The following is an 11,323-nucleotide window of genomic DNA, read 5'->3' as shown; positions in this document are numbered from 1 at the left end:
CTAATGTTTGGCATTTGGCCACTGTATTGACACCTTGCATTCAGCCCATAGAACACTAGGAACCACAATGCTGAAGAAAGTATTCAAATCCTCCCACAAAAAGTTTGAAATCCTCATATGTACCACAAGTCCTGATTCTCCTTCAATTTTGAGAAATGTTTGTAAATGGGCAAGATCACTTCGACTCAAGGGCACATGAACATATCCCCCTTGAAGTACCTCTCTCAAAGAGTAGGACTTTGTCATAGCACCATCTGGGAGTGTTGGAAGTGTGTTTGTCATTACCTCAGCTTCTTTCCTTTTCTCCATTTTTCTAACCCACATATCTCTTAATTTATCTAAATGACTATAATTCTCTGTACAACTAACCAATTCTTTAACCTGTAACCTCAGCACAAATGTCCTCATGCTCACTATCGCCTCATCGTCTAACTGAGCTTGAAAACTCCTCTGTAGAGTCTTACTTCTATAGAGGTCTACATCATACTCATTCGCCTATTCTGTTAATTTGTCATGTGGTTGTACCTCATGGCGAGTATTGTCTTTGCTCAAATATATAATCCCATTCTCCTGATACTGTTCTACATGTTTAGCGTCAAGGTTTCCCCTAATCAGCTTCTCTAACTACACCCTCAATTCTGAAATATCTATGGGTCTCAAACTTGATTGGACCACTGGTTCATCTTTAGCCTCTTCTGTCTCTCCACTTTCTGGGGACTTCCCAATCAATCGTGGTATCATGCCAAAGTCCAAGAATCTCATTGCACTTTGAGCAACTGGGGTCACAAACACTAGGATTCCATCTGATTGATCCTAAGGTCCTAACAATTTGATTAGAACACCAAATTGCTACTTGTGAATTCTGTGTTGTGGGGGTAATAACAGCAGCAGTCATTTCAGCTGCCACTACGAAAACTACAAGACTCGGGCCATAGTTATCAGGGCAGTTACAGTGGGAACAGTCATGGTGTGGGTTGTTATGACAGGGATCATGGGTCCTGGATTAGGCACAACTAGGGCAGCAGTAATGGGAACAGTTACAATATAACTCTCGGAGCGTGAATAATCACACCTGGGGTAATTGGAGGTGATTTCCATGTCTGAGTCATATCTTGGTCAAAAAGAGCAGACGTAACCATGCCATTACTCATGGCACCATCACTCCCAGCAACCTGGACAATTTATAGGGTGGTGGTTGAAAGTACATTAAGTCCTTTAGGAAATCCTCTCGAGAATCACTGTCAGAGCGTGGGGTGTGGCAGCATAGGTGACCAAGGTGGCCACTTAGCTTAGTAGTTCCCAAGTCATCTGCCTTTTTTCTTTGTCTGTCAATACACCCAGGACAAAACATAGCCTCCCGATGCTGAGCGAGAGATTGAGGAAGCACCCGGAGACAAATGGGGCCGATCATGGTTCCTGACAATGCCAACTGAGCCGCAAAACAGCTGCCTGCGCTCCTGGACCCGACGCGGCCCTCAGAGGCCCTGAGACAACAGGAGTCTCGGGTGAGCCTGAGGGCGGGGTCTGCAGGAAGCGTTCACGGCTGCGAGCTGCCACAGCCCAGAGGGCCCTCGGAGGGCTGGCAAATCTGAGGCACGGAACGGGAGCCACGGCCGAGTCCTCATCGAAGTCTGCCCCCGGCACTGCAGATGTAGAACGCGGCGAGAGGTAGGAGTCAGCATGCTGCCTGGTCAAATCCTCCATCCGAATAACGCCCTGTTCCCTCTCATCTGCTGTGCTTGATGCAGTCACCACGATAGCGCCGCCATAATCCTGGACCCAGTGGGGGCAGCTATTTAGGCAGATGGGGTGAGAGTGCAACACGTATGATGGGCCCCACTTTCGCTACACACCCTGAATGCTGTACCAACACTGTTGACCGCAAAAAGAACTGCTGAATGGCGCCACGAGCAAGAGACATGCACACAGCGTCTCATGTGCAACTTGCCGGTTGACAAAGGTGCCGCGTTCCTAATGGCAGTCAGGTAATGGTCAGCAGCGGAACTAGAGGCTAACGTAATTAGAAGCATTGCGCCTCCCATAGTACACCTACGCCTCACCATTTATAGGTCTTGCGAGGTTGCCTCCCTCGCCTCAACAGTACCGTAATGGGGCAGACAGACCCCAAACAGCGTCAGCTAAGCTTTGAGGCCGGGAAGACTCCTTGACATGAAAACGTCAAGCCACCTACAGAGCCGCAATAGTTGGAGGGCACTGCCGCCATATTGACAGAGCTACGGGCTGGATTCCAATCTATCAATGCCAGAATAGACACCCTTTCCACACGCCTGGATGACATCCAAGGCCGGCCGAAGGCACAGGACCCCCGGATCAGCAATGCCGAACAGCGAATCTCAGATCTGGAGGATGCACAGCCCACCATACAGAGAAGACGGAAAACTTACCTAAACAACTTGCCATGAAAGGCAGAGGATTTGGAGGCACGGTCGCGGCGCAACAACCTCCATATTGCCGGTATAGCCAAGTCCACGAACACCGGCCCCATGGCCAAATTTGTTTAATCTATCCTTCTAGAGGTGTTTGGGAGGGAGGCGCTCTCGGCCACATTTGCAGTAGAGCGTGCGCACCGAACTCTGGGGCCTGCTCTGATACCTGGAGCGACACTGAGAATGATCATTGCCAGAGTGCTCAACTATCACGACCAAGATGTGGCACTGTGGTAGTCAAGGGAAAATGGCGCCCTCAACTATCAAGGATTGCACATGTTTTTTTTTCCGGATTTCACGAAAATGGTGCAGGAGGCGCACCGCAAATACGCAGACATCAAACGCTCTCTCCAGAAAGCTAACATTAAGTACGCTATGTTGTATCCCGCCAGGCTCGGAATCCAGATAAGTGGCAAAATACACTTTTTTGACTCTCTGGACGAAGCCATTAATTTTGGAAGAAGCAACAACTTAGGGACAAACCACAAGCGAAGGCAGATGGATGTGACCCTGGTTCCTAATGATGAAATGCTGACTTCTGACTTGTCACTCATCATGAACCCTCTTCTGGTTTTGATGCATATTATTGGTAATCTCTGGGATTTATGGGGAACCGCCGATGACGTTTGTGCAAAAACCTGTGACCGCACCTATGCCAGACTGCAATACTGAGCAATTAACAACTATCAATGTATATCAGGAACATAATGGGCAGACATGAACATGATACATGCATATGCCATAGTCCGCCGGCTAATTGGAGCGTTGCCTTCTCCCGCAGGATGTTCTCCTGTCTGTTCCTCCCCTTCTCCCCTCCCATCCCCCCTTCCCCTATGTTTGGAAGTGTTTGAATAGAATTCACGGGTTCCTTATTTTTGCGCATACGATGTGGGTGGGGAGTGGAAACGGGTTTGGTTGTTCTGCTTTGTTGATTATTGTTTTATTTTCTGTTTGTACGGAGGTATACAACCTTTACAACGAAACTTTTACAACGACCTACCATTACAACGAAACTTTTACAACGCAAACTATTACAACGCATTGCTCTGGGGGGGCTCTAGGATAGGGAATAGGTTAATTTATTATCCAATAACCTTCCCTACTATCCACGGGGACTGGAGTTGGAATAGTAAATTAAACTATTCACTATCCAGCACCCCAAAGCGCTATGCGTTGTAATGGTATGCGTGGTAAAAACCGCGTTGTAAGGTAGGCGTTGTAAAAGTATGCGTTGTAACGTCATACATCCTTGTACGGAGCATGTCTCATTCACACAACAATGGGTTCATCTTTCATAACTTCCCAGCCTGCAGTGACCCAACTGACAGAGGCCAAATGATCTCCAATAACATGCAGGGCTGGTGCCTTAGCCTCAAATGTTTATCTTGGAATGTGAGGGGACTTTCTAGCCCTTAAAAAGGGTGCCAGGTCCTAGCATACCTGATCAGACACAATATCCAGATCGCCTTTCTTCAGGAAACACAGTACGCACCACTCCCAACACACAGATTTGCGTCCTCATGGGGGAACCACCGATTCTTTTCCAGCTACAGCACATACTCAAGGGGTGTGTATATTGATACATCGCTCTCTCCCTTTCTAGGTCTCCGAGGTTGTAAAAGACGACAATGGCAGATATCTGAAAGTGTTGGGATTGCTGGGGGAAGAACCTGTTCTGTTTATTAATGTGTATGCTCCCAATGTAGACACTACTGACTTCTTTCCTAGACTTACGACACATATTGATATACTAAGCTCTGACAATATATGACTAGGGCAGTGATTTCAACCTCACACTTGACCCTGTGGCTGACACTACTGGTACAGGCCGCACACACAAAGCCTCATGCCACACAGGGTCTAACCAACTTGTTGCAGTCTGCCTTACTCACTGAAAGCCTGGCGCAAGAAACACCCGAGAAGTCGTCAGTACTCTTTTTATTCCGTCCCATATGGCTCATGGTCCTGTATAGACTACTGGTATCTCACGCCACAAGTACTCATAGAGGTGCAGGAGATTGACTACCTGCCCCATACACTATCTGACCACGCCCCAGTGCTGCTCCTTTTAGATTTTCCCACAGTGCCAAAACAGCGCCAATTATGGAGATTCCCTGTGTCTGCATTACTAGACCCAGTATTCCATAGTGAAGTGGGCGATGCCATTCGAGAATATTTTTTATTGAACAAAGGTATGGTTACCTCACAACTAGTGCTGTGGGACGCCTTTAAGGCATTTATCTGGGGGGTATGTCTATCGAAACATGCCGGCCTACTCCGGTCCATATAAAACAATATTGAGAGCATAGAGAAAAAAATATATATATATGGACGCAACTGTGCAGACTACCTCATCTCCAGAATCCCTGTTTGACTGTGCAGCTGTCTTGACTGAATTCACTGAAACGGCGGCCCGTGAAGTCAAATACCTTGGTATATATGCCATGGCCCGAACATGTGGAGAAGGGGAAAGGCCTGGCAGGATGCTTGCTCACCTCTTCTGGCCTCAATACCAATCCGTACTCATCACACATCTAGACACTTACATCGATACCGTATTGACAAGGGGGGTCAGTCATCACTGCAGCCTTCCTCTCATACTATGTTCATTTGTAGAAGACGCGCAAACCTCTGGTATGACAGGCATCAACGCACTATTTTTCTGGTTGGAGGAGGGTCAGCGCGAGCTCTTGACCTCCCCTATAGACGAGGATGAAATCAAACAAGCAATAAAAGAGATGGCCAGTAGCCGTGCCCCAGTGTCGGACGGCTATTTTGGAGAATTGTATAAAGCTTACCAGCATGAGTTGGCACCGCGATTGCTGAAAGTATATGACAAAGCCCTTCAGAACGGATCCCTATCCCTGACGATGCGGGAGGCCATCGTCACACTATTGCTCAAGCCAGGTAAATCGCCACGTCAATGCTCATCATACAGACAGCTGTCGTTACTCAATTACGACTATAAAATACTGGCCAAAATATTAGTGACCCGACTCGCATTACTGGTAAATACCACATCATGCCCCTATCAGGCTGGATTCATCCCGGAGAGATCTACAACACTTAATCTGCGTGCAATCTTTTCTGTGATTATTCAAATGGATCCCACATTACCAGTGACTGTCGTTCTCATCAGTGCCGAAAAGGCCTTTGATTCATTGGAGTGGCCTTTTTTTATACGCTGTAATGTCGAAATTGGGGATCCCTGTTGGTTTCGTAAACCCAGTCCGCCTCCTGGATGCAAACCCTGTTGCCTGATTGAAACTTAATGGTGAAATAACACATCAATTTTCTTTATCGCATGGCACTAGACAGGGATGTTCCCTCTCGCCCCTACTATTTATTATAGCTGTGGAACCCCTTGCCCACCACATACAGGAACGACATCTCCACCAAGGGCTGCAATTACACACAGGTCTACTGGCTGCATTGTTCTATGCTGTTAGACCTGGCATCTTTGGCGTGGTTTCCCCTGGCTTTTTGCCTCTGTCTCCTATATTTATTTTACGCTGTGCTGGATTTCGTTTTTGCTGGTTTAAAAGCTTTGGGCACTTTGCCAATGCTGACCAGTGTCAAAGTGCAAGTGCTCCCTGGGTAAATTATTATTGTGATTGGTTATCCATGATTGGCAGATTTGTTTCATCAATAGGTCCCTAGTAAAGTGCACCGAGTGTGCCAGGGCTGGTGATTCAAATGCTGCTAGTGGGCCTGCAGCACTGATTGTGCCACCCACATGAGTAGCCCTAAAATGGTGTCTCAGGCCTTCCACCGCAGTGCCTGTGCGCAGTTGCTAACTGCCATGCTGACCTGGCCAGTGACCCCACTGATCAGGCCTAGCCCTTCCCTTTCTGTACACGTTGGACACCCCTCTGGAAGGCCCAAGGTACCCCCCTGGGCAAGGTGCAGTGTATGTGAAAGGTAGAGCATGTACTAGTGTAGGTGACATGCTCTGATAGTGAAATACTGCCAATTTAGTTTTTTACTATTGAAAGGCTATCTTGCCCATAGGCTAGAATGGGAATGCTGTGTATAATGTTTACCTGTATATCTTTCCATAGGAGAAAGATAGAAAATTGAAGTTTTGTATCCCTGAACTCAGAATTTAATAACCCATCTTTTAGGAAGAATGGTTTTTAAATCCTGTGCTTGAAAACAGCACGTTTAGAAAGTGGCTGTTGTCATGTCTAACCTTTCTGTGTGCCTCTCCCTGTTTGTGAATTGACTGTCTGGTTTGTGAGTGACAGGGGCTGAGGAGGCTCCAGGAGACTGGGTAAGTCAGCACTAGGCTGAATAGCTCCATCTGCATCTTGAGTGGTGGGAGGGGATAGCACTTGGGCCTGAATAGGGCTGTGCCTGCCTTCCACAATGCTGGCTCCACCTCCTGCTTGGCGACTGACTACCCTGCCCCTCTCTCTCAAAGGGAGAATGTGTCCACTGGCAGGAGACACCCAGAACTGATTTGAACCGGGCTCAGACCCCTCCTGCACAAAGGTATCAAAGACTTTTTGGGGTTTAACTACAGGACCCCAAACCCCTGAACTTTAGATCATCCTGGAATCAAGAAGGAACCTCTGCCATGGAGAAAAGCTGGAAGACTGAAGCGGAAGGACTGACCTACTGCGTGTTTTCGGAGCTGGCCTCCTGTTAAGAAGTCCCAGGAACAAAAGGACTTCACCCCCAGCTTCCCCTGAACCCTGCAGTGTGAGTTCTGACCTGCCTAGAGTGCTTGATCCAGTTGTGGGGGCCTCTGGAGGTTGTTTCCTGCTGTTCGTGGAGCTGGAAAGGAAGATGAAGAGAAGATCTGCAATTGCCACGCATCGGTCGCTTGCGGAGCACATCGTCGACAGTGCGAGAAGATTCCCATCACCGCGAAGATCGTAGCAGCGCCTGTTGCTTGCGGAGCGCATCGACCCGGTGGGAGAAGATTCCTATTGCTGCGAGCATCGTCGCACAACCTGTCGTCACTGTGAGAACCGACGCACCGCTTGCCTGTGGAATGCATCCCGTCGCTGCGAACATCGTCGTAAAGTCCAGCACCAACACATCGAGGGGACGCGACAGAAGAGGTTCAACGCTGCACCATGCATCACCGCTGCACCGAAGATTATCGCTGCCCCGGAGATTGTTGCATCATGCCTGTGCGAGACGCTTCCCACCAGAGAACCTGGAAACCGGAATCCATACAAGGTATCGCATCGCCCCACATACAGACCGGATTCGATGCAACCCGCCCGCTGCGTGCAGCGGGGTTGTCGCATCGCCACCACCCAGGGTCTCAGGAGTGATGCATCGCTTGTTTTCTGATACTGGCAGCTGCCATCTGGAACTTTTGTCGCATCTACATGTACTTTGGGCTAAAAGTGACGCAACTGTGGATTATTTTGGTGCAAACCCTTGAACTCTTTTTAAAGTCTTATTTTGGAACAGTGTATGTTGGATATTTGTTGTTTTGGTCTTGTGTAGTCTAAATAAAAATACTTTATTGTTTTAAACTGGTGTGGTGTACATTTGTGGTGTTTTCACTGTGTTACTGCGAGTGTTGGTACAAATACTTTACACATTGCCTTTGATAAGCCTGTCGCTCGTGCCAAGCTACCAAGGGGGTGAGCAGGGGTTATCCAAAGAGTGTATCCCCCTTACCCTGACTGGAAGCAAGGGTCCCTATTTGGACATTGGTACCTACCTCTGCCAACTAGAGACCCCCAGATCTAACATATGCCATAGACATAATGCTATTTGTGAGGAAACTGGTGGACAACCTGACACCACTGCTGAGGGAGGTAGTCAGATTTGGGGTTTATTCGGGATTAGTAATGAACTGGACTAAATCAGAAATGTTCCCACTGAGGCCGGCAACAACACAAGAGGAGTTCGAGTTTCCCCTGAAATGGTGTACAGACCCCCCCAAGTACCTAGGCATTTACCTACACTGCAGTGGCCCTGAAGTAATCTGACTAAATTATGGACCTGCAGTGGACCGCCTCTCGACGCAGGTTGAAAAATGGATTAAGCCCCCCTCTCCTTAGCTGGCAGAATAGCCATATTAAAAATGGTGGTACTGCCACAAATTTTTGTACCTCTTCCTAAATATACCTATTACCTTAACCACAAAATGTTTCGACACTTTACGGACGTTGCTTATTCGGCTTGTCTGGGCAGGCAAACAACTGCGGATACGCTGGAACACACTAATTATGCCATACGAGCGTGGGGGATTTCGCGCTCCGGACTTTTATCTTTACTACCTAGTGGCCCTAACCCTCTTTACATATTATTGGTATCACCCTGATGCCCGGCTCTAATACCTCAAGGCTGAGCGTTCTCAAATATACCCCAACCCCCTTTCTGCCATATTACCACATGGTTTGACACGCTCCCCCGCTGAGATCCAAATTCTGCCCATGACGTGTTGGGCATGGACAAAACTACAGCAATAACTACAAAAAATTCCTAGCATTCCCCACATTTACCACTGGAAGATAAACCGTGGCTAGCCCCCACTACTGAAGCCCTGACCAAACACACATTAGGCAAGCATGGACTCCAAACAAATGGAGATCTGTTTAAAGATTCACGACCATGCCAAGTACCGAAGCTCACCGCGCGTGGGGATGCTACGTACATGGACAGGTTCCTACTGTGCAGAGTCCAAAGATCCCTGATTGGAGCGATACTGAATGGGCAGATGGAGCCGGAGGAGTTCACCCTTCTCACGCTTGTTGTTACATCACCAGACGACACCCACCTAGTATCACACTTATACCACCTATCACTATCCCTTCGCCCTATGGCCAGTGCTGAAGCACGAGCAGCCTGGGAACGAGACCTAGATGTCCCAATAACAGAAAATATTTGGCACTATTGCTGTGCACAAACACAATACATTTGGAACAACAACCGACATAAATTATTACATTTAAAATATTGACATAGAATCTATGTAACCCTGAAACTACTAGCTAAGATAGATCTTAGTACATTACACACGTGTGCCAGGTGTGCCATGGCCGAGGCTGACTTTCCACATATAGCATGGAGCTGTGCACCAATACAAACATACTGGGTGAATAATTCCCAGCATGTATCTCTTATGGTGGGACAAGTGGTGCAGCCCACTCCCTTGTTGCCATTATTGGGCTACGTCCAACCATTACCAAAATCTATCCGGAGGTTTACAGCAATAGCTATGCTCCTCGCAAAGCGTCAAATCTCTATACGCTGCGGAAGAACACATGCACCAACGGTGGGACCCGGGCTCCAGGACATAATCCACTGTGACACTATGTGCGAACTATTTCCACACTATTACCACCCACCTCCTGCTCCAAGACATTTGGCAACCATTAAGGAATTACTTGCTTGATCACCCCCTTGAAGAAACCTGAGAGGAGCATGTGGTTGCGGATGGAAGGGCGATATGTTGGAACTTTGGGATGTGGAATGCATTAGCACGTGGAGCATGAACACGGCTGATATAAAATAAATCTTGGCTTACTGCAGTGTGACGTGTGGAAGAGGGGAGGGGTTTACTTGAAGGAGGAGGCACGGGTCCGCTGCTGTGTTTAAACGGTACTTCTTTATTCAGGAGTACAACAGTCATGAGAAACGTTTGAAAGAAAGCGGCTTCACGGGTCTTGATGTCTGATGAGGGAGTCCTTCTAGGTATGTCTCTGATGAGGGAGTCCTTCTAGGTATGTCTCTTGATATCGTCGTTACCACCTTGCGTTCAGGGGTCCATATGAGTGCTCCCGTGAAGACATAAAAGGAAAGAAAAGAACAAGACCCAGGGTTACGATTGTCTCCTGTACTCTAGGTCTGACAGAGGGGGGCGGGGAGTGAGGGATCACCAGGGACTTCCACCAGTATAGCAATAGGCTTCGAGGCGAGTGTTCGGGGTCGACCGTCGGTGTAGAGGTAACACAGCCACCCCCCCCCGTGACCTCCCTCAACCACCCCTACCCGCTCCCCCCCCCGTAAGAAGACGAGCCCCCTGAGCCGGTCCCGTACCTTGTGTAGCCACACTTCTCCTGAAGTGCGGCGGGGCGACTCGTGTCCTCGGTGGCCTCCTGGCTTTCCGGATTCTATTGGTGTAACGTCTCTCGAGTCTTCGTCCTCGTTACTCTCCTGGGCAGCTCGACTGGAACGCTGGTTGACTCCTCTCCCACTCTCGATCCGGCTTCCAAAGACGCGCCACCGCCTTCCGGGTAGAGCGCTATAATCTCCTCCCTCGTTTCCGATTGCTCGAGGAGCGCTGACGTCACCGCTGAGTCTCCGAGTTCCGGGAAAGCCCATGCAGCATTAAAGGGGCCGTAGGAATCCTGTGCGCAGGACGGAAAGTGACATGAGTTAGGGTCTTCGCCCGAGCCGAGAGGGACCCCGTGACATGCAGATACTGTCAATATGAATGTACCCAATACACCACACTGCGAACATATTCACTAACTACTGGAGATTTTATACCCTTCTTTAAGACTTGCTTCTGTACCTTGTTTTATTGTTGTACTATTGATGTTCTTCTTTATTGTCATGAAGGTATATCCATGCTGTTATGATCTGTACACCATTGTGCACTTTCTGATCGACTGTTACTTTAAAAAGATCAATAAAGAATTCTTTTTTTTAAGTATAAAAGAAAGGAAAAAAAAGAACAAAATCACTGTCAGTGCCTGACTTATCCTGAATCTTATTATCTTTCTCTTGCTGAGCTAACTTGTTTTTGGGCTTCTCATTCATCAATACTGGGTATAACCTAGCTTCCTCAATCATATTGCTTCTCCACATTTACTGTGCAACTACAGAGAACCCTCTTCACCTTATTCTGTTATTTCTCCTAAATCTTTGCATGTGCATAACATGCCCAATCATTCAAGGCT

Source organism: Lissotriton helveticus, chromosome 9 (genome assembly GCF_964261635.1).
Source record: "Lissotriton helveticus chromosome 9, aLisHel1.1, whole genome shotgun sequence".
NCBI classification, from domain to species: Eukaryota; Metazoa; Chordata; class Amphibia; order Caudata; family Salamandridae; genus Lissotriton; species Lissotriton helveticus.
The sequence above is the reverse complement of the archived record's forward strand: the minus strand, read 5'-3'. Positions refer to the sequence as shown.